Below are 22,854 nucleotides of genomic sequence, written 5' to 3'. Positions count from 1 at the left end.
ACAGAGACAGTGGAGCGGAGGCAGAAATCTTGGGCTGTGGGTGTCAGGGAAGTCAGGCAGATAGAGGGTGAGGGAGCTGCGAGGGAGCGTTGGAGGCACAAGGGGCTGCAGCGAGGAGTAGGGGGATGCAGTGAGGCGCAGAGGGATGCAACGAGGTGTGGGGGATGGAGTGAGGCATGGGGGATGCAGCGAGGTGCGGTGGGATGCAGCAACGTACAGGGGATGCAGCGAGGTGTGGGCGGATGCAGCAACGTACAGGGGATGCAGCGAGGTGCGGCGGGATGCAGCAACGTACAGGGGATGCAGCGAGGTGCGGTGGGATGCAGCAACGTACAGGGGATGCAGCGAGGTGCGGGGGGATGCAGCAACGTACAGGGGATGCAGCGAGGTGCGGGGGGATGCAGCAACGTACAGGGGATGCAGCGAGGTGCGGGGGGATGCAGCAACGTACAGGGGATGCAGCGAGGTGCGGGGGGATGCAGCAACGTACAGGGGATGCAGCGAGGTGCGGGGGGATGCAGCAACGTACAGGGGATGCAGCGAGGTGCGGGCGGATGCAGCAACGTACAGGGGATGCAGCGAGGTGCGGGCGGATGCAGCAACGTACAGGGGATGCAGCGAGGTGCGGGCGGATGCAGCAACGTACAGGGGATGCAGCGAGGTGCGGGCGGATGCAGCAACGTACAGGGGATGCAGCGAGGTGCGGGCGGATGCAGCAACGTACAGGGGATGCAGCGAGGTGCGGGCGGATGCAGCAACGTACAGGGGGTGCAGCGAGGTGCGGGCGGATGCAGCAACGTACAGGGGATGCAGCGAGGTGCGGGGGGATGCAGCAACGTACAGGGGATGCAGCGAGGTGCGGGGGGATGCAGCAACGTACAGGGGATGCAGCGAGGTGCGGGGGGATGCAGCAACGTACAGGGGATGCAGCGAGGTGCGGGGGGATGCAGCAACGTACAGGGGATGCAGCGAGGTGCGGGGGGATGCAGCAACGTACAGGGGATGCAGCGAGGTGCGGGGGGATGCAGCAACGTACAGGGGATGCAGCGAGGTGCGGGCGGATGCAGCAACGTACAGGGGATGCAGCGAGGTGCGGGGGGATGCAGCAACGTACAGGGGATGCAGCGAGGTGCGGGGGGATGCAGCATGCCATGGGTCCCCTCCCAGACACATCGAGGCCTTCTGCCCATGTGCTCAGCAGTGCCCACTGGGCACTGTATTGCATGCAGGAAGTTATCATCTCACCAATATAATAGGCTCAGGTAGGATCTCTCAGCAAAGCATATTTTATTAACGATTTTGCAAGGTCGGGTGTTCCACCTAAAGGTAGGCACACAAAACAGGGCAAAAAGCCACTGCTTATATCCACCCCTAATCCCAACTGCAAATTCCCTCCCCAGTTCCCCGTTGGTTGGGTACGGCAGGGTTTACAGACTACCTGACACTTCCTAGCTGCCCAGGCTCAGTTTACCTGTCTCACGACTCCATTCTAATAACCCTTCCCATTATTTCTTTATTTTCATTGAAGGTGTGTTTTCTTGACTGTCTGAATTTTAACCACTGGAATGGTTTTCAATTCCTCCACACCCGCTCTGGGCAGCCTGGGCCAGGCTCTGGCACCTCCCAGCAAACAAGTTTCTGCTTGTGTTCAGATGGAGCCTCCTGTGTTTCAGTCTGTGCCCGCTGCCCCTCACCCTGGCGTTGGGCACCACTGAACAGAGTCTGGTCCATCCTCTGACACCCACCCTGAGATATTGATCCCATTGATCAGATCCCTCTCAGCTTCTCTTCTCCAGCTCAACAGCCCCAGCTCTCTCAGTTTCTTGTCACAAGAAAGGTGCTCCAGATCCCTTAGCATCTTTGTAGCCACTGCTGGACTCTCTCCAGTAATTCCTTGTCCTTCTTAAACCAGGGAGCCCAGGACTCCCTGTCCTCCCCCGGCAGCAGCAGCCTGCTGACCCTTGTCATGTCCCACCTGGCGCTATGGTTGGGGGAAGTGTGACTGAGATTTGTCAGTCCCCTGGGTTGGAAAAAAGTACATACAATCCTGAAGGTCCACAAACAAAAGACCTTTATTTTTTGTAGCTTGGTCCAATTGGCAAATGACTCAGTGGCAGAAGGATTTATGTTACTTAAGCTCAATCGATAAACAGTTTAGCAGCGAAAAGATTCACATGAAAGAGTTTTGTGGCACAAGTGGGGCTCTAAACCTTATGTTACTGTATTACTCACAAAAAGGAAGGCAAAGAAATTGGAATATAGGAAGGAAAGAGAGAGGAAGAAAAGAAGGGGAAAGGAAGGGGGAAGGAAATGGGAAGGGAAGGAAAAGGAAAGGGAAAGGAAAGGTCTCACCACCCTTAGGGCTCCGTGGTGTGTTTGAGGGGTTTGTAGTCTCAGGTCCAGTTCCTATGCAGGAATGCTTGGGTCTGTAGTCAGGGTTCAGCACCCTGTGGTGTGTGGTTCGGTTCCCGTGGTCAGCCCGGTGGGTGGAAGGGTCCCCAGGGTGGCACCCTGCCCGTGCTGGCACAGGTTTTATAGGGTTTATAGCCCTCGGGATCACCTGGGCTTTTGTGCAGGCGTCACTGGGGGTGATTGTGGAAGATGGGGGAGGCCCGGAGGGTCTCTCAGCCTGGGCCTTGACACCGTGTCGGGCCTGTCAGCGCACAGGCTGCGTGTCCTTCAACACAGCACTGCCTGTGTCACCCAGCCTTTGTCTGTGGCTGTCACCTCGGCCTTGACATGTAAATCACCATTCACCTGCTCACGATGGCCCGTCTCCCATGACTGGGTGTTGCAGGGCTGGGTTTGCCACAGTGTTTGAGAGTCACCCTTGTAGTCTCTCACACCCTGTCCCGGGTTGGGATCAAACCAGAGACACTCCTGCTGTTTTCTGCCATTTCCATGCAAGTGAAGAGTATGGCCCAGGGGCTTTGCTCAGTGCTTATTACTGATAGAAATATTAGCTACAGGTTGTTGAAGCTGAAGGATTTCCACCAGGAGCAGGACTCGCGTGTGCCAGGCCGTGTACAGATAGGCCGGCAACCTGGGCCTGGGCCTCATCTTGGCAAGACGCAGAATTTGACCCCCTGAAGACAAGCGGCCTCTGGCAGCCCAGGGCCATGTACTGAGAGAGGCAGTGGCCGTGGTCACTGTGCTGCTGCTTGTGTTTTGCCCGAAGGTACGACCGGACCAAGCTGTCGCTGAAGGAGATCACGAACGTGCAGTATGTGTCGTGCGTGAACCCGACGGCGGGGAGCTTCGCCATCAACCCTCGGCTGCAGGTAAAGCCCTGCACAACGGCAGGTGCATCGCTGGGTTTATTTTGGGGTGGATCATTTAAACGTGAGGTTAGAGGACAACCACTGGCAGATCCTGCTGTTGTTTTATCAGTACAAATGGCACGAATCTGTCGAGTGACTGTGATTCCTAATAGTGAAGCACCGAACTGGGTCCCTTATTCCCTTGTTTGTTTTTCCTCGCATTCTGCAGCTCCGTCAGAGGAGGAAGTCAAAAGTTGCCAGCCAGCTTAACACCTACTTTCAGGACAACCTTCTGGTCCATACAGGCAGATTTTGCCTTCATTTAGCTCGTATTTAGCTCTGAAGCATGGTGCATTAACGCCGCCTGCTTTCCAGAATTGTCTGATGCAGCTGTCAGTAAAAAGAGGTGTGGGGGAGAAACCCAAACGAAGAAAACAGACAAAACTAAAAAAAAACCCAAGCCACACCAAAACACAACAACAACAAAAACCCCAACAAACCCCAAACCAAGCAACCAAACAAAACCAACAAAACAAAGAACACCAAAACCAACCAACCAACCAAATCCCCCCAAAAACCTAACCGAACAAAAAAACCCCAAGCCAAACAAAAAGCAGTTCAAGCGCTGCTGATAACAGAAGATTTGGGAAGAGATCTTAAACATTAGACTTTGATTTTTGGGAGCTGCCAACCGATGGAGGGACTGGGTAGCAGTGAGCAAAATTCATTTCATCATGGAGAAACCTAATGACCAGAGTCAGCTTGGACCCTGGCTCCTCTTCAGCAAGGTGTGGAGTTAAAATGAAGTGTCCCATGGGCAACTTTGCAAGTTCCAAATTAGTAAAGAGGTCCTCTGGGAGATGGCACCTTCCAGGGGCTGCTCTTAATAGAGACAGTGACTGGGCTTTGTCAGAGGTCGGTGGGACCTTCAGAGCCCTTTGGCTCTTCAATGGACTGCACTTCCAGTGTAGCATTGGTGAGATGCAGTTGAAAATCCCTGGTTTAGTGAGCAGAGTGATGTCACTTCCCACCTGAGCTCTGCTGGCAAACTGGGAGAGGGAAATAACCTTGTTCAGGTGGACTGCAAATCAGAGAATCATAGAACAACCCAGGTTGGAAGGGACCTCAAAAGATCATCTGGTCCAGCATTTCATGGGAAAGGGAGCCTAGATGAGATTATCACAGCAAATCACCAAGGGCATTTTGCTTGAAAGGTGTTTTTCTACCTCTCTGACCTTTCCATGCCTTCCTTTCTCTCCCTCAGCGTCACTTCTGTGTCTTCGCGCTGTCCATCCCTGGGCAGGATGCCTTGTCCAGGATCTATAGCACCATTTTAACGCAGCACCTGACAAGTGGAAATTTCTCGGGGGCTGTGCAAAAATCAGCTCAGCAGCTGATTGCCCTTGCCCTGGGACTGCACCAGAAAGTAGCCGCTACATTCCTTCCAACAGCCATCAAGTTCCACTACATTTTCGACTTGAGAGACTTCTCCAGTATCTTCCAAGTAAGTGCAGTTGCTGTCCTGTGGGACTTGAAGCTTGTCCCGATGCTACAAGAGGCTGCGGAGCTGTGTTCCTCTAGCTCTGGTGGGCAGAATGCAGTCTCCTACCTAAAAATGACACAGCACATGTGTGCCCTGAGTAAAGTGGGTGACCTTAGGCCATTCCTTAATTCCTTCTTAGTTTTGGATGGATTCCAGAACCATTGCCCATGGCTTTGAGAAGCTTAGTTACTTTCCAGCCTCTTGTGGTCAGCGGGGAGGGATGAGTAGTTCCAGATGGATGTGCAGGTTTGGGGTGGGTTGAAACGCCCTCTGGCTGTAGAAGGGACCAGCTGAAGGGAGCTTTGGGCTTCCGACTTCAGCACTTAAATGACTGATGGTGAGTGCGATGGAGCTGCGCTCATCTTTGGGAGCCTCAGTTCCACACGTGTAAATGTGGGGATTAATGGCACTGTTCCACCACACAGGCAAATTATTTTATTGTACTGAAGCAGGTGGTGGATAGTTAGTGGGTTACTGGCCCTGAAGTTAGATCCAGCTTAGCTTGTTGGCCTGTACTGGCATGTCCTCTTAGCTTCTTGATGGTCAGATGCTCAGTATGTGCATGAAGGGTGGCATTTAAAAAGGTGATAATTGAATCAAACCCAGCTTTGACTTAATTGCTAAACCTGAATTTCCACCAGAGCCAGTTCTGTACCAAGGGGAAGTTGTTCAGATTTAGAAATATTTTCTTCCAACAACGGAGAGACTTTTTTTTCCCCTGAAATCTCATACTTTGAAGCAGTAGATATTACTGCTCAAAGAGCCTTTCAGAGTTTAAGGCTGATTAGTAAAATTTGAGAAGGTTCTCAGCAGCCAAATCGAGAGGTTTGGAACACCATAAACTCTTGTAGAACCCCGGTTTGTAACTTGTTGCTGTCCTTCTTAACACCTGTTCTCCTAAGTACGTACTGAAAGTTTGGTGCCTTGTGGTCTGGTCCATCACACAAGAACTGAAGTAATGACGTAGTGGGAAATGCAAAAACAGGGCCTTGAAAAAGTTAATAACTCTTTTGTGCCAAGAAAGAATCAGACCTGTCACTTATGCTCAGCTAAACATCAGCAGCTTTTGATGTTAGATGTGGGTCGTGTTAACTCCTGACTTCTAGTTAATCTGTGCTTTGAAAGGCAGAGAGAGAAAAGCAGCATTTCCATGGGAAGCTTTAATTTTAACTGTAACCTGCTTGAAAGGTGCTCAGGTTGTGGGATATTAGGAAATGTCCTGCCAGGTCTGGATGCTGGGGCAGGAGCAGCGACTGAGCTCAGGTGTTGTTTTGTTTATCGCGTGGCTTCAGGAGTGGGGGAGTCTGGCTCCTGGGCTTCATAATGTTTATTGAAATAGTGGTCCAATTTTTCTTGAAATCCTTCCTTACCTTTTGGATTCATTCTTGATTATTCCTTCACATTAAATATTCTTGAGTTTTTGAGATCTCCTGATATCCTGTTTGTCCCTACGGGAACACAATTTTCTTCCTGAAATTGAGTGTGAAAGAAGCTCTGGACTCCGGGAATGCATTTCCATGTGTTACTTTCATTCAATCTTCATAAACTCATAATTTAGCTCACACTCTCTTGTCCAAACCCTTCTTGTGCAGTGCCAGCTTCAAAGTCAGGTCAGGCTGATCAGCCAAGTTTTGAATGTTTCCATGACTGGAGTTCCCATAACCTCTCCGACCCTTGTCACACCACTAAACCCACTCCACGGTGAAGCTGATATATTTTTATTTCAGTTGGAATTTCCCTTCCTGCAGTTTGTTACCTCTTGTCCTTTTGCTATACACCTCCAAAAAAAATTGGCTCAGTCTTCTCTATAACTCCCTATTAGGTAGTTGTAGACAGAGTCAAAGAATCACAGAACAGTTTGTGTTGGAGGGACCTTCCCAGCTCCCCCAGTGCCACCCCTACCATGAGCAGGGACATCTTCACCAGCTCAGGTTGCTCAGAGCCCCATCCAGCCTGGCCTGGGATGTCTCCAGGGATAGAAACAGAATTAAAATTCCCCTTCACCTTTTCCCCGAGCTGAACAAACCGATTTCTCTCAGCCTTTCCTTGCATGTCCTGTCCTCCACCATTTTATGACCTTGGTGGCCTCCGTTGAACTCGTTCCAGTATGTCAATGTCTTTCTTGTCCTGGGGGCCCCAAAAGTGGATTGAACCTCACACAGCTTTTGTCTGCCTGTCAAGGTCCTTCCCTTTGCGTTCTGCGTGGTCAGTGCCAGCTGCAGCCCTGCTGGGAGAGCACTGCTGGCTCCCGCATGGAGACACCCACTGCCCCGGTACCAGCCCCTGCGGAACACTGGAGCTCCAGTGAGACCTCGGAGCCTGCTGGGCCAGCCAGTTCTCCACCCACCTTCCAGTCTACCATGGCCCATGACCCTTGATATGATGCTAACTGGGAAAAAAAAAAAAAAAGATAAAGGAATAAACAACCCCCTTTTCCTGGTTAGGGACATGTGAGTTTCCTTAGCTTGTGGGCAGATGGAGAACTGGTGGATGTAGCTCGGTGCATGTTGCCTTTTTCAAATTCCTTTTAATCCCAGACAAGCAATCAAACACCACCTGCACAATAGCTGTGTGTGTGAAGGGCATTTGGAGATTGTTGTTTTACCGACTGTTCTGTAGTTATACAAGCGGCCAATGACAACTGTTAAAGGCACAAAGCACGTAGAAATTGCAGCTGTGGAGGGGTCAGCCCCTGGACTTGCTGCCGCTGTGCTGTGATACTGCTGGCTCTGCACAGGTCCTTAAAATGGCTCCATTTGCAGCCTGTCCAGTGGCTCTGTTGTTATCTCACTATTATATACATACTGTTATATACGTAATATATTATATATTAATGCTGCACCTACCAACCTTAGAAGCCCAGCTTGATTCCCTTTGTCAAAACTGCCTGACAGCTCTTATGACAAGGAGTCCTGTGCTAATTACCTCATTACAAAACACTCCAAGAACTTGTATCTTAATTGCTGCAGCTAATGAATTTGGACATTGTACGCATGTGAGTGTTGCACAGAACAAGGAAGACGGCCCCAAATCAAGTCAGCCATAATTCCTTTCAACAGGTACAGGTCCTTACTGCTCTCATGTTTTCCCTTCTGCACCCAAGACCCATTGCCACCTGGCTCCAGCTGGTCAGGCTGATGTCTGCGTTGCTTGGAGCGAGGGTTCAGCTGAAGGTGACTCCAGGTGTTCACTACAAATGATGGCAAAATACCAGAGAGATTTGTCAGGTATTGGTGAAACCAAAGGGAAAAGAGCAACCTATACACCCAGGGGTAGGAGGCTCGGCAGGCAGCAGTGGATTGACTTTGTCAAGCACTGTTCATGTTTGTCCTGACTGATTGGAATGATCGTCTCTGGGGGTCTGAGTATCTTCAGTGGGATTCCCTTTTGCCTGGCGAGTCGCGTCCTCTCCCCCAGCAGAGAAAAATGGGCATTTCTGTCTGTAGTGCATCAGCTCTTCCTCATGGACAAACACGGAGAAGAGCTCAGAGGAACTGTGTTTCTGAAGCACCTCATTCACTGGAGGTGAAAGGAGTCCAAGGTGACTGTCCTCTTGTCAGACATCAGCACTTTGCAGATCTAAGGTGGGATTAGGCTCCAGTTCAAGGTGCTCAGATTCAGGTAGGTGAGGATATCCAGGTTCATCCGAGGCTGTGGAGGCCAGAAGGGTGTCCAGCGCCCCATCAGGGACACAGGTGTGGTTTCACTCTGTTGCCCAAGTGTGGGTCTCTAATGCTTTTTGAAACATGTCAGGATATCCAGCCTGGGTTCCAGCGGCTGTTCAAGGACACAGGTGTCTTCTTCTGTTGTGTGGGTTCCTGTCTGAACTGCTTGAGCCATGTTGTTTTCCAGGCTGCCCTGGCTGTACAATAGGTTTCTGCTGAGATGAACCATCTAGTTGTGTTGACTTGGGAAGGCTGTGGGAAATTCCATGTATCCCTACAGAACAATGATTTTCATCCACTGTTCTCATTTGATTTTTGTCTCTGGACATCACCTTCAGCTGGAAAACACTAAATGCCTCAGCATTACAGAATCCCACAGAATCCCAGCCTGGTTGAGTTGGAGGGACCTCTGCAGATCCCCCAGTCCAAGCCCTGCTCATGCAGGGTCACAGAGCAGATCACACAGGTGGGTCCAGGCGGGTTTCAATGTCTCAGAGAAGGAGACTCCACACCCGCTCTGGGCAGCCTGGGCCAGGCTCTGGCACCTCCCAACAAACAAGTTTCTGCTCATGTTCAGATGGAGCCTCCTGTGTTTCAGTCTGTGCCCGTTGCCCCTCACCCTGGCGTTGGGCACCACTGAACAGAGTCTGGTCCATCCTCTGACACCCACCCTGAGATATTGATCCATTGATCAGATCCCTCTCAGCTTCTCTTCTCCAGCTTAACAGCCCCAACTCTCACTGAGTCTTTCCTCATCAGAAAGATGCTCCAGACCCCTACCAAACCATCTAGTTGTGTTGACTTGGGAAGGCTGTGAGAAATTCCATGTATCCTTGCAGAACAATGATTTTCATCCACTGTTCTAATTTGATTTTGTCTCTGGACTTCACCTTCAGCTGGACAGCATTAAATGCCTCAGCATTGTACTCAGTGCTGCTGCTTGTCTGGCGTCAGCTGGCCAAGGGTGAAACTTTGGTTCAGGCCCTCAAGTAGAGATAAGCTGGTCGGTCCTATGTGACACCGGGGTAATGTGTGTGTTGTGGGGGGGTTTGGCTCCCAAAGGGGAACATGAGTCTCCAGGGAGGTGGCGACTGGCAGAAGGGCTGTGGGTGAAGAAGGGGGATGAAGAGGGGAAGCCAGCACTGGGCATGGTTCCTCTGCTGAGTACACAAACACATTCGGGTCACTGCTGACCTGGGAACACACCAGGGTCTGGGCTGAAGGATGCTGCTTCCTGATTTTTAAAAAGAATAACAAGGAACCTCAAAATCTATGACCATCTTCAGCCCCCTGGGCTCGTGGCTGGTTTTAAATGACTACAGAAGGCTCAGCAAGTACCGTAATAATTTGTAATAATCTAACTTTAATTTGCTGTCACGTTTCACTGGAAATATGAGGAGGGGCTGGAAACCACAGTCAGGGATGACAGGCAAGAAGGGGCTGGAGCAGGGTTAGGCAAGGTCTGCAGGAACGGCAGCCTGGCTCCTGGTTGTTGTGAGTATATAATTTACTGTTACTGATGTTACTGCTGCAGGGGCAAGGTCACCCTTCAGTCCTTTGTAATCCTTTGGGCTCATCAGAAGGTATTATCTGTTACTTTCGCTCTGTAGTGGGTCCCGTCTGTGGTTCAAGTCCGACACTACTTTGTCTTGCACTTCTACAGCACCTTTTCGTGCCTCTGGGTCCCACCATGCACTGCAGAGTTGAATTGATTGGTACGCTCCAAGCAATTTACCCTTGATTAAAGCAGACAGGTCTCTGCAGTGACAGAGTTGTGGATTATGCTTTTTAAAAATACATTCCCCGCTGGCTCCCACCAGAGAAAGCCCTGCTGCTGTCTTTCTTTCCATCTGAAAGGGTTGCCATGGTATTATGCTCTAAATTATATCTGTCATCTCTGTAAAATAATAATCATAGACCCAGCAGGGTTGTATTTTGCTTTTTATTCCTATTTCTAACAAGATTTTGAAGCAGCATGTCACATTAAGATCTGTGGCAGCTGGGGAAGAGCAGGCTCTCTCCTCCTGACAGCCAGACAGCAGCGGGGGCTCCGGCGTGTCCTGCTGCTCCACGTCGGCTCCGCTGCCAGTGAACTCCTCACTCCTTTGCATGGGGAGGGATTTTCATGTTCACCCTTGGTTGAGCTCACTAAAGAGCCCTGCAAACTTCAGGCTTGAAGCACCGAAATGCACCTTGTGTGTTACGTGCTGACATTGTGGCTGAGTTGGGAATGACGGCGGCGAGATGGGCGCAGGGTCAGCAAGAGTTTGTTTTGTGCCTTGGTCTGGCACGGTTGTTTGGCACAGCTTTACCTTGGGTTTGGCTGGCGTGTGGTTACCTGAGCCAGTCTGGTTTCACAGCTTCCCCCTCCTTCTCTCTTCCCATCTCTGCTATTTTTCTTCCTAACAGAGATCCAGGTGCCAGCAGCTGCTCTATCGCACGTGGCAACCACGGTGCTATGGAACAGGCTGCCCAGGGCAGTGGTGGAGTCATCATCCCCGGAGGGGTTTGAAAGGTGTTTAAACAAGGTGCTTAGGGACATGGTTTCATGCTAGAATTAGGGTATGGTTGGACTCGATGCTCGTGAGGGTCTCTTCCAGCTGAAATGATTCTGTGATTCTATGCAGTGCCAAGGGGGTGACTGGAGCCTCTCGTCAACCCTCCCTGATATCAGAGCAGATTTAAAAATTGGCACTTTAAATAGGACTCTTGAGTTTGTGGCCCACACGCTGTTGTTGTGTTTGTCATTGTTTTCATGTCACCGCTGCTGAGGCAGCTCCAGGCTCCCCAAGAAGAACGTCAGGAGAAAGGAGAGCAGGTGCTTCATCCAGCAGTGCAGGACAGCTAGAAAGGGGTCGCTATGCTGCACTAGTTAGTATAATTTTAAATGTTATTTAGACTGCAAAGAAAAAGTTATTTATTTTTCTTGCCTGGTCTCCAGGGATGGTTCATCCACCACCTCTCTGGCCAACCTGGGCCAGGCTCTCACCACCCTCAGGGGCAGCAATTTCTTCCATATCTAGAGCGTCCCCGTCGCTCTCTGGGGACGCAGCTGGTTGCCGTGGCAGAGCCTGGTAGCTCTGCTGAGAGGAGTCGGGAGAGTCGGGTCTGTAAAGTGAAGGAAGGGGAGATGTTCAGGTGTTAAGTTAATAAACTGCTTACAGATTTGTGAAACGTGGATTTTCTTCCCTCTGAGCCTTACATTTGCTTGCATCAAGAACACAACTTTTGTGGCTTGGAGTGTCTTTAGAGTGACTTTTTTTTAGGACCTGATGGGTTTCACCTTATTCTCTTTGAGTCATCAGCTCTTCTCACTATCTTTTCTCTGAAATAAATAAAATAACAGCTTGACAGCTGTAATGACAAATGTGAAACCCAAATGATTTGAGCCATGATCCATCGAGCTGAGATGGCCTGCTTTACATTGCTTTTAATACATTTTATGTTTTGTGTGTAAATAATTAGATGTTAGGAATAAAAACTGTCTGTTTAATACATGCCATTGAAAACCCTGGGTGCTGTTAATAGGCTTAGTAATAGGTGACACCTCTTTGAAATATAATTCTTTTATGCATTTTAATAGAGTTCATGGTAAACATGCTGTGATAAGCAGACAGAAACTAATATTTCCTGCAGCCAGAATGCACCTAATTAAAATTAATTGATTTTAGAAAAAAATCATCACCGCTAAGATGTCCAAACTATCTTCTTCTTGACAAAGCAGCCGTGCTGTGGTGTTGGGATGCAGAAACCCGCCCGTCGGGCTGGTGTCTGACCCTACGCACTCTTGGAGATCAGGCTGCGCTGGGGATGCACTTTGGCTATTAAAATTGGTGTAATATATGCAATTGCTTTGGGAAATTGGAGGTAACGAAGGGCACGTTCTCCAGGGGCTTCTTCAGAAGTTTATTTGCAGGTTGTTACAGTAACTCTGCATTTTGAGTGATTCAGCCCCATTCAGCCTGGATGCTGGGGAGACATCAGGCCCTTCAGGTCAAGGTGGGGTTTACTGCTGGTCTCTGCACCCCACAGGGCCTTCTGTTCTCTACCCCGGAATGTCTGCAGCACCCCCAAGACCTGGTGAAACTCTACCTGCACGAGTCAAACCGAGTCTACCGGGATAAGATGGTTGAAGAAAAGGATTATGGTACCTTTGATAAAATCCAGCTGGAGACGGTGAAGAAATTATATGACGTAAGTGTTGAGGTTCATAACTCTGATAATAACGTACGTGCTTACAGGAAAAAGGTTCCTTGGGCAAGAGAAGTTTGACCCAAGGTCTGCCAGTCTCTCACTTGCATGGAGTGTGATGCTCTTGGTGGGACACCAGGAGCAAAATCTCTGTCAACTGCTTCCTGGGCTGCCAATGTTGGTATTTGGGTGAACGATGCTCTCCCTAAGGGCACCGGGGAGAGGAGATTTCGGCTCTGTGAATTAATTAAATTATTTTATTTAAATGTCTTGAGTCTTGTGGCAAAAGCAAAAGAGTCAGATCCCCAGTCTTGGTGGGAGTAAAGTGAGATGCAGGCACAAATCCCTAGTGCTTTCCTTTTTTTCCAAAATATCTTCCTAATGGAAGCTCTAGACCTGCTTTGCTTCAGTCCTGTCATCACCCGGCAGTGTTGCCATTGGAGTCCTGCAAATATCACAGTAACGCAGACAGTGCTTTTTCCTCTGGCTGTTAATCATTGTCCATGCAACAGTGTCATGCTGTAGCTGTTGCTGTGGGGCTTTTCTTGTGCTCACATTTTCTTAAGGTGATGAGTTCTTGTGATTTACGAAAGGTCCAGAGCAAGTATTGGGGCTTTATCCTTTCCCTTTCCTTCCCTTTTGTCGCTCTTTCCCCTTTTTCAACACACAGGTGCAGCTATATGGACATTTTTTGGAACACTGTGCTTCACTTGGAAAGATGACATAGAGCTGCAGTGTTTTCTCCTTTACTTCTTATATACCTTTTTTAAAAATTATTTTTAAATTTGACAGGACATTGAGGAAACTTTAGAGCAGACCAAGCGAATGAACATTTATTGCCATTTCGCTAAAGGCGTTGGAGAACCCAGCTACAGGCCAGTTCCGACCTGGGAGGAGCTGAACAAGATCCTTGTGGAAGCCTTGGACAGCTACAACGAAGTCAACGCTGCCATGAGCCTGGTGCTGTTTGAGGACGCCATGTGCCACGTGTAAGGGAGTTTTCTGTCTTTATGCTCTCATTGTAGCTTTTATCCATGCAGATTGTTTCCATGGAGGTTTCTGGAGGATGTCGGTATCCATTATTAGAGCAGAAGGAGCTGGAGGTGTGCAGAAGCTTCATCTGCCCACGTGGTGTGTCCTGCACAAATACTGCCCTGCTTCTCCAGCTGCTGCTGGGGGGATCTTTTGACACTGTGAGGATGCGGGGCTGTCGGATGGAGGGTCAGCATGCTGCTGGTCGTTTGAAGTCTGGTTGCTGTTACATCTTTGGCCCTTGATGCTCTGCATACGGCACAGACGTTTATTGTACATGACATTGATCAAGTGCTTTTTGTCTTCACTTGACAGCCAGCCACAGAACTAGTTACACCAGGATGTCCCTAAACGCTTTCACAACTGGGTTAGAGGCACGTTTACACAATTCTCAGTGGGATTTTCAAATGTATATAATGTGAGATTACGTGAATTCAGGCTACTAGTTTGAATGGACTGAGGCACTTAAATTGCCTGGATCCTTTGGAAAGCCTGCTTGCATTCCGATGCCTGGAGGTCCAGCTGGATTCCCTGTGGAAACTGGACACGTGGGACTATATGAAAATAGCGAGCCTCCGTTGATCATTATGAAGCTATTTACATGCCTGTGGTATGGATCGTGACACGTACCTCCAGCTCTTATACATGATTTAAATGCTTGTTGGGAATTCCACAGAATCACAGAATCCCAGAATGTCAGGGGTTGAAGGGACCTGGAAAGCTCCTCCAGTGCAATCCCCCCATGGAGCAGGAACACCCAGCTGAGGTTCCACAGGAAGGGGTCCAGGGGGTTTGAATGTCTGCAGAGAAGGAGACTCCACAACCTCCCTGGGCAGCCTGGGCCAGGCTCTGCCACCCTCACCAGGAAGAAGTTTCTTCTCAAATTTAAGTGGAACCTCCTGTGTTCCAGTTTGAACCCATTGCCTCTTGTCCTGTCATTGGTTGTCACTGAGAAGAGCCTGGCTCCATCCTCCTGACACTCACCCTTTATATATCTGTAAACATGAATGAGGCCCCCCCTCAGTCTCCTCTTGTCCAGCTCCAGAGCCCCAGCTCCCTCAGCCTTTCCTCACACGGGAGATGCTCCACTCCCTCCAGCATCTTGGTGGCTGCGCTGGACTCTCTGCAGCAGTTCCCTGTCCTTCTGGAGCTGAGGGGCCACAACTGGACACAATATTCCAGATGTGGTCTGATTTTTGGGGGCTGAAATGCAGACCTGGCCTCAGATAATTTCTGAAGATGAACCTGCCCTGTAAATCATAGTTTTAACTGATTTTGCCTGGAAACATTGTATCATGAAGAGCAGGTTTGTGACTAAGCTAGAAGGAAGCCGCTGTCCTGCTGCACGCTTGTGTGGGTGATTTCAGATTTGCTGGACCTGGTAACCTAATGCAGTTACTCTCATGCAAATTAAAAAAATACATATATATATATAAATTTCTACTCCTTTTAACTAGCTGTTTAACCAGTTCTGTTCTAAGAGCTCAGCAATCTGTTCCTTTTGCGGTGCAGCGTGCTGGCTGTGCTGGGGCATGGCTTCCCTTATAGTTTGGGCATTTACTTCTTTGTATTAATGAGTCATATGCAACCTGATGTCCATTGGTGTTTCTGCTTGCAGAAAGGTGACAGTAATTTTAATCTTGTGCTTCTTTTGCACTTTACATAAATTGGGATTTTCAACAAAACCTGTCAGTATCCCTCCAGTTAATATTGTGAGTAATCGGGAAGGCGAGGTTTGAGTATTCAGCATGATTTTCACTGGAGCTGAGTGATTTCGATTCAGCGCATTTGGAAATTGCGTTTTGCTGAAACACACAAATTATTCCATCTCCAACAGCTTATGGATGACATCTTGAATTTGTTGTGAAGTTTCTGTTGGGAAAAAAAAGTAAGGGAGTTAATGTATGTGGGGAGGTGGGGGATATGGGTCAGTCACCTCCTGACCCGGGGCTCATGGTGCCCGTTCCCAACGCACACCCCGTGCCCTTGCTTTTGGGGACAGCCAGCTAGAGAATGAAAAGCAGGAACATTCCAGCTCTCCACACAAGCTGGATTGCTATTCTGGGTTTAATTTCACAATCTGTGGGAGTCTGCACATAGATCATAAGACGCTTGAGTTGTAATAAAGCAGTACAGTATTTCTTGCAGTCTTATTTGAAAAATTAATTAGATTAGTCTAGGAAAATACTCAGTTAAGTGAGTTGAATAAAGGCAGTGATGTCAAGAGGGGAATGGTGCTTGCATTTCAGACACCTGACAGTGAGGTTTTCACAGGTAGGATCCTCTAAACCTCCCTCACTTGGGATTTTAACGTGGGGATGTCAGCAATTGCTTAAAGAGAATAGACTGGGGGCAGAGCTCACTGTGCAACTCTCAAGGACAAGTGAACAGACCTGAAAAACAATAGCAAGTTCATTTTAAGTGTGACAAAATCTCACTCTTAATGGTGGCTTGGATAAATAATGTTGGACTGTATTTTCCAGACAGGTATTATGCTATTCCAGATGTATATGAATATGCTTTAATGCATAGCAGGACCCTTCACCTGAACATGAACCCAAAATGCTTTGTGAAGAGGAACCTTCACTGGAGAGGTGCACCAGAGCCATGAATTCTGTTCTCACTATTTGCATGTCCATGTAATGTGTTTTTTCCCTTGTCCTCCCTGCAAAGACATCCAGGCCTTCACCTTAAAATATTTCTATCCAGCAGGACTTGGCAGGTGGAAAAATATTGGACACAGTTTGAATCGCCACCAAACTATTTTTTTAATCAGCTACGTCCTTTGTTTGGGCCTCAGCAGAGATGGGGATTGATTGCTGACATGTCTCTTAGATTGACATTTTTCATCCCATTCAGACTACGGTTTCCTAGTGATTAAAATATATATTGAAAAGCAGTGGGCAGAGAATAAGAAAAATACTCTTATTAATGACAGATTTTATATGCTTCAATTTAGTTGCCGCATCAACCGGATCCTGGAGTCCCCCCGAGGGAACGCTCTCCTGGTCGGCGTGGGTGGAAGCGGGAAGCAGAGCCTGACCAGGCTGGCGGCCTTCATCAGCTCCCTGGAGCTTTTCCAGATCACGCTGAGGAAAGGGTACGGGATCCCTGACCTGAAGGTGGGTGACTCCTGGGGCTGAGGTGGAGCGGAAGGGAATAAAAAGCAGAACTTGCCCTGAAAGCTTTGGGATCCCCAATTTAAGAAGGACAAGGAATTACCAGAGGGAGACAAAGATGCTGAGGGGTCTGGAGCATCTTTCTGATGAGGAAAGACTCAGTGAGAGTTGGGGCTGTTGAGCTGGAGAAGCTGAGAGGGATCTGATCAATGGATCAGTATCTCAGGGTGGGTGTCAGAGGATGGACCAGACTCTGTTCAGTGGTGCCCAACGCCAGGGTGAGGGGCAACGGGCACAGACTGAAACACAGGAGGCTCCATCTGAACATGAGCAGAAACTTGTTTGCTGGGAGGTGCCAGAGCCTGGCCCAGGCTGCCCAGAGCGGGTGTGGAGTCTCCTTCTCTGAGACATTGAAACCCGCCTGGACCCACCTGTGTGATCTGCTCTGTGACCCTGCGTGAGCAGGGCTTGGACTGGGGGATCTGCAGAGGGCCCTTCAGCCCCCACCAGGCTGGGATCCTGTGATTCTGTCTTGTTGCGTGTTGAATGACGCCATTGTGAAGACAGTAAAAAGCTCCAGAGACTATATGGGACTGCAGAGAGGAGCAGTGCTTCCCAACACATCTGTGGGGTGCAGACAGGCCTGATGTCCCCTGCCAGCCCTCTGAGCTGGCCAGACCCAACAACATCCCAGCCCAAGGCTCAGAGTCAGCGCTGGGCTCCGATGATAAACCCCTGGTGTGGACATTCAGTTAATGCTTGTTCAAGAAACCGTATTTGACTATTATTTCTAATTAAACCAAGATGTGGTAATTAGCTCACCTGTGAGGTGCCTGTTGTGGAGTGATTTGGAGGTGGAAAAGGAGCAGGAGAGAGCAGGAGGAGAGTTCCAAAGTCGTATCCAGTCCTTCCACCAGGATTTTGTATGAGGGAGGGACTGAGGGGATGGTGGATGGTTCACTGTAGAGAACAGGTGCCTGTGCTTATATCTATGCGCAGGCTAGTGAGCACAGAAGTTACAAATCAACATTGTAAAATATCGTTGAAATGATTTTCAAGTATTTTAGCTGCTGGCAAAAGGATTCTCATCAGAAATGCTGTAAAAATCACAACCTCAGTAACTTCACGCCATTCTGCTCGGGAGATGCGATGGCCAATGAACCCTTGCCTTCCTTCCCCATCAGAGGCAGGGCCTGATGACCTGTAGTTGTGTACAGGTTGTTTTTGTCATGTTTTTGTCACGTCACACAAGCCTGATCCTCCATCCATTGGGTATTTTCAACTTTCCTCTGTGTTCTTCAGCCCCACTCGTACAATTTTCTAGCTCCTACCTGCCTATTCATTGAGAAAACCTGTGCTCCCATCTAGGAATATAGCTTGAAACCAGCATTAATAAACTTGTTTTCAAAGCATGTCTTTACTTCTGTCTGTGGAGGTGGAAGATAATTTGATGTTCCCTTCACTCTCTATTCATTTTCAAAGAGTTTATGAAATATGGAGTCATCTTTTTTTCTTAGATATGGAAGAGCAGGATGGTGACAGATTACCCTGTCTGGCATTGGCCCCTCGTGCTGTTATAATTGATCTAATTCAAATTTCCAGTGATGGAAGTAACAAATGATTCTTTTTGAGGGAGCGTGTGTATTTGCTGAATTTCTAAGAAAGTTTCTGGAACACAGGCCAGTAAATTCCTTCAGTGTCTCCCGCATGCCTTGTATCCTGCTTGGAGGGGCAGGAAGGAAATGATGGAGTTTGAGCGGGATGATGGCGTTTTTCCCATCTCATGAACAACTTGGATTTCAAGAAGTTGGTGTCCTTCATCAGGAGGACACTGTGTCCTTCATCAGGACACTGTCCCCTTTGAGGTGAAACAGCTTTTCCATATGAGCAGTTTCTCTGTCAGCATCACTGCACTGAGTGGGACACTGAAGGGCGAGTCCCTGCTCAGACTCTGGAAAGGAATAAAACTGAAAACATCCCTGTTTGCACAAGGTGTCCTTCTCCTTTCTTCACAAGCAGAAAGAAATGTGTTGCAGCACCTCAGAAAAAAAAAAGAAAATTCAGGTATAGTTGTGAAATCAGAGAAATCTACAGCATGGGGACACCAAGGTCCAACATTTTCAGTGGCTGCTGTCCCTCCCAGTCCCTGTGGTGCTTTAATGTCCCCGTATAGTGACTTATTGTGCCCACAGTAAGCCTTTCTGAACTCCCAGGGCAGCCTCCACAACCAGGGACTGCACTGATGTCTTTAGCCACATCCATTGACCTCCAGGTGTTCCAGCTACAAGCATTTCCCTGTGTGTAGCGGTGCTGGCCAGGGCTTCTTTCTCTTTTTTTTTGTGTTACACAGACCTGGCCGTAACGTCAAGTCTTACTGGGTAAAGTCTTACAATGATGACAGCGATAGACTCCCCCATATAACCTGGCAGACTCAGCCATGAAGATGGAGAGTGGCCAAAGTGCAGTTTCACGCTAATTAATTGCCATTGCTTTATTCTTGGTTAATGGGAAGATTCTGAAATATCCTGCTTGTAGATGTGGTACCTACCTGAGTTTTGCAGAATGGAGGTGCACCCCCTAAGTCCTCTTGCTTTTCAACGTCCAGGCAGACCTGGCAAACCTGTACCTGAAAGCCGGTGTGAAGAACATAGGCATCGTGTTCCTGATGACCGACGCTCAAGTGGCAGATGAGCAGTTCTTGGTGCTGGTGAGTGACTTCTTAGCATCAGGTACCTCTGTCATTGCTTGATTTCCCCTTTCCCCCTTCTCAGTGTGGTTGTGCTCATGGTAGCATCTGTGGTTTTAGAATATACAGAAGGGCAATATATGAAGTGAGCTAGAAGATATGTGGGTTAAGTTCTGGACTAAAAGCCATGATAAGGTCTCCTTTGTGAGGATGTACTCCATCATCTGATAGTTTTTCTTTCTCTGATGTTGTGTACCTAGTTTTTCCGTACTTCATGGTATACTCTCTACAGTTAAGAGACGTGTCTGTTGTGACATTGCAGCTGAGGACAGAGCCCAAGGAATGTATCAACAGATGAAGAGTTTGACCTGTGGATCTCATGCATCCACACTCTAGTTACCTAATAAGGTTTTTCCTGGCTGGAATATTTGACTGCAAGTTGGTGGATGGTACAAAGCCACCAAATGACCGTGTCTGTGTGCGTCACCTAGCTGCTTGTCCCATTGCAGTCCTTTTCCTCTTTGTTTTTCCGTTAAAGTTTTTGAGTTGTTGCTTGCCCAAACAATTGCAGAATAGCCAGCCTACACACAGATGCTCTGTTTCGCTGCAGAACATGGCATGAGTATGTGTGGTGGAGCACTCCCCATGCAGGGCGCACTGCAGCTACAGCGCACATGGGAGCGTGCGGCTGTGTCACCGTGACCGCAGGGGGTAACCCAGCCTGGGCATATTCCCCAGAGTCCCTGGAAAATCACTGCTACCAACTGCATGATGCTTTTTTCCTTATTTATGAGTCAGGAGTGGGAAGACTCCAGCTGGTTCGGGTGACCTCTGTGCATGGTGAGGACTGGAGAGTTGAAAGCACAGGGAAGTGATAGTTTGTGCGAAACTCCAGAGTTGACATCTGTGGCTGTAAATTGGCCAGATGGTTTGAGCAGCAAACAATCTCTGCCTGTGATAAATTTGTAATCAGGAGTAAAGACAGGGGTTGTTGTGGAGGCTGGTGAGTAGCTCCTGTCACCTGTGTAGATGGCACAAATATCTCATGACATGAAGTGAAGCTCTGCAGTGTCCTGCAGCAAGGGGCAGGCCAAGCAGCCTGGTTTGGGATGTCCAGGTCATTTTGCGGTGGTTCAGAAAGGTGTCACGTTTTCCTGTAGCTGCTATGTGGGGAAGAGGGGACAGATCAGAAGTCCTCACTCAGGGTCTGGGGAGGCAGCTCAGAATTGTGGCTGGACTGAGGACTGAGGAAGGGACCATGGGAGGGACCATGACAAGTGTAACAAGGGCAAGTGCCAGATTTTGCACCTGGGACACAGCAACCCTGGCTGTACAGACAGACTGGGGGACGAGATGCTGGAGAGCAGCTCCATGGAGAGCTCTGGGGGTTCTGGTCAGTGGCAAGTTGAACATGAACCAACAGTGTCCCTGGAGCCAAGAGGGCCCCGTGTCCTGGTGCATCCAGCACGGCACGGCCAGCCGGGCAGGGAGGGGATTGTCCCGCTCTGCTCTGTGCTGGGGCGGCCTCACCTGCAGCATTCACTGTGTGCAGGGCTGGGGACACAGGAGAAAAGGAGATAAAGCTACTGGAGAGTGTCCAGAGGGACATGAAGCTGGTGAAGGTTTGGAGGGGAAGCCATATGAGGAGCAGCTGAAGTCCCTGGGTTTGCTCAGCTGGAGCAGAGCAGACTGAGGGCAGAGCTCATGGGGCTGCAGGTTCCTCAGCAGGAGCAGGAGGGGCAGGGCTGAGCTCTGCTCTGTGACAGTGACAGAGCCCAGGGAATGGCAGAAGATGTGCCAGGGAGGGTCAGTGGGACATGAGGGAAAGGTTCTTCACCCAGAGGTGCTGGACACTGAACAGGCTCCCAGGGCGATGTCACGGCCCCAGCCTGACAGTGTTCAAGGAGAGACTGGGCAATGTCCTCAGACACACGGTGTGACCTGTGGGGTTGTCATTGCAGGGACAGGAGTTGGACTCCATGATCCTTGGGGGTCCTGTCCATGTCAGGACGTTCTGTGGTTCTATGACCTCCCAAAACGTGACCTAGTGCCACCCAGCGGGTGCTGCCTGAGGGCTCTGGCTGCTTCCCGCTCTCTGCAGGCTTGTTTTTCTTACTTGTTTCACTTCTTTCCATCACCTAAGGAGCTAGAACAGAATATGTATTTTAGACTCTCTTATAAACAAGCAGATATCTGATTAGTGTGTTTTCCTGAGTAATTAGTGCTCATATTGACAGTATCTCACTCAATAATAATGATTTCAATCAAATCAGAAGCCAGAAGGGAAGTGAATAGGTGATAAATTAAGTAACCAGAAAAAAAAGAAAAATTGGCTGGTTATGTTTTTGGCAATCAGTTTCATAACTATTAACTTTAAAAAGTTTTTAAAAGATTTCTGACTTTTAAAATGTTTTGGTGATGTGGGAGTTATTTTACCAGCACTGGCAATGGCATTGAACAGCTGCAGGAACGGTACAGGTAACTAATTGATTTGCAAAACTGAAATTATTTCATTATTGTGTATAGCATATTAGGTATTTGCGATTTTTTTTTGTAATCTAATCAGCACTGTCGATCTGACAAAAATGGACTTTCTGTACTTTGGCTTTATTCTGTGTTTGTTTAGCTCATACTTTTATGAGAAATGTTGCTCTCACAAGGGCTTATTTTTTAGCAGAATGATGTTCTGTGCCACTTTGCTGCTGCTGGGGCCTATGGGCGCCTGGCACAACGATTTTTCTCAAGGAAGGGTTTTCCCCAAGGCCCTGAAGAGGGAGGCACCTGCTTCACTTTGCTCTGCGACTGCAACAAAATCCAGACCAGTAAACCCAAACCTGCCTTCTTCTCAGGTGAAATCCCTGATCTCTTCCCCGATGATGAAGTAGAAAACATAATCAACAGCGTGAGGAATGAAGTCAAAGGCCGAGGGCTGGTGGACTCCAGGGAGACTTGCTGGAAGTTTTTTATAGAGCGTGTTCGACGGCAGCTGAAGGTGAGACAGGCTGGGGGAGTTCAGGTCTTCGCCATCTGCCTTGGTGCAGGAGCATGGGGTGAAGATGCTTTGGGCTGCCTGGTAGGAAGGTCAGACCGCAGCCTGAAAGGCTTTTCTGCCTGTTCATGATGAGAACTGTGATGCACTCAGCAAGTAGCACTGAAGTGCAGGAAATGCTCTCTGTTGCCATCACTTCTTGGGTGTTAGAAAGCACTATGGAAGTTGAGAACGTTCTCTTTCAAGAGCTGAGCAGGACCAGCCGCTCCCTTTTCAAAGCCGGGCACAGGGGTGCATCAGGACGAGGTCTTGCTGCTTGAAAGAGCTGCTGAAGGGATCAGTGTTCATGTTGTTGGGGTTCCATTGCCA

General features: G+C 48.9%; 1 pseudogene; it reads left to right on the top strand.

Moving 5' to 3' along the window:
• Positions 1-22,854, top strand: part of LOC136115783 (dynein axonemal heavy chain 9-like) — a 116,044-nt pseudogene that overhangs the window by 68,751 nt on the left and 24,439 nt on the right.

Source organism: Patagioenas fasciata, chromosome 24 (assembly GCF_037038585.1).
Source record: "Patagioenas fasciata isolate bPatFas1 chromosome 24, bPatFas1.hap1, whole genome shotgun sequence".
In the NCBI taxonomy this organism is placed as follows: Eukaryota; Metazoa; Chordata; class Aves; order Columbiformes; family Columbidae; genus Patagioenas; species Patagioenas fasciata.
Note: the sequence above shows the minus strand (reverse complement) of the source record. Positions and strands in the feature narration are given on the sequence as shown.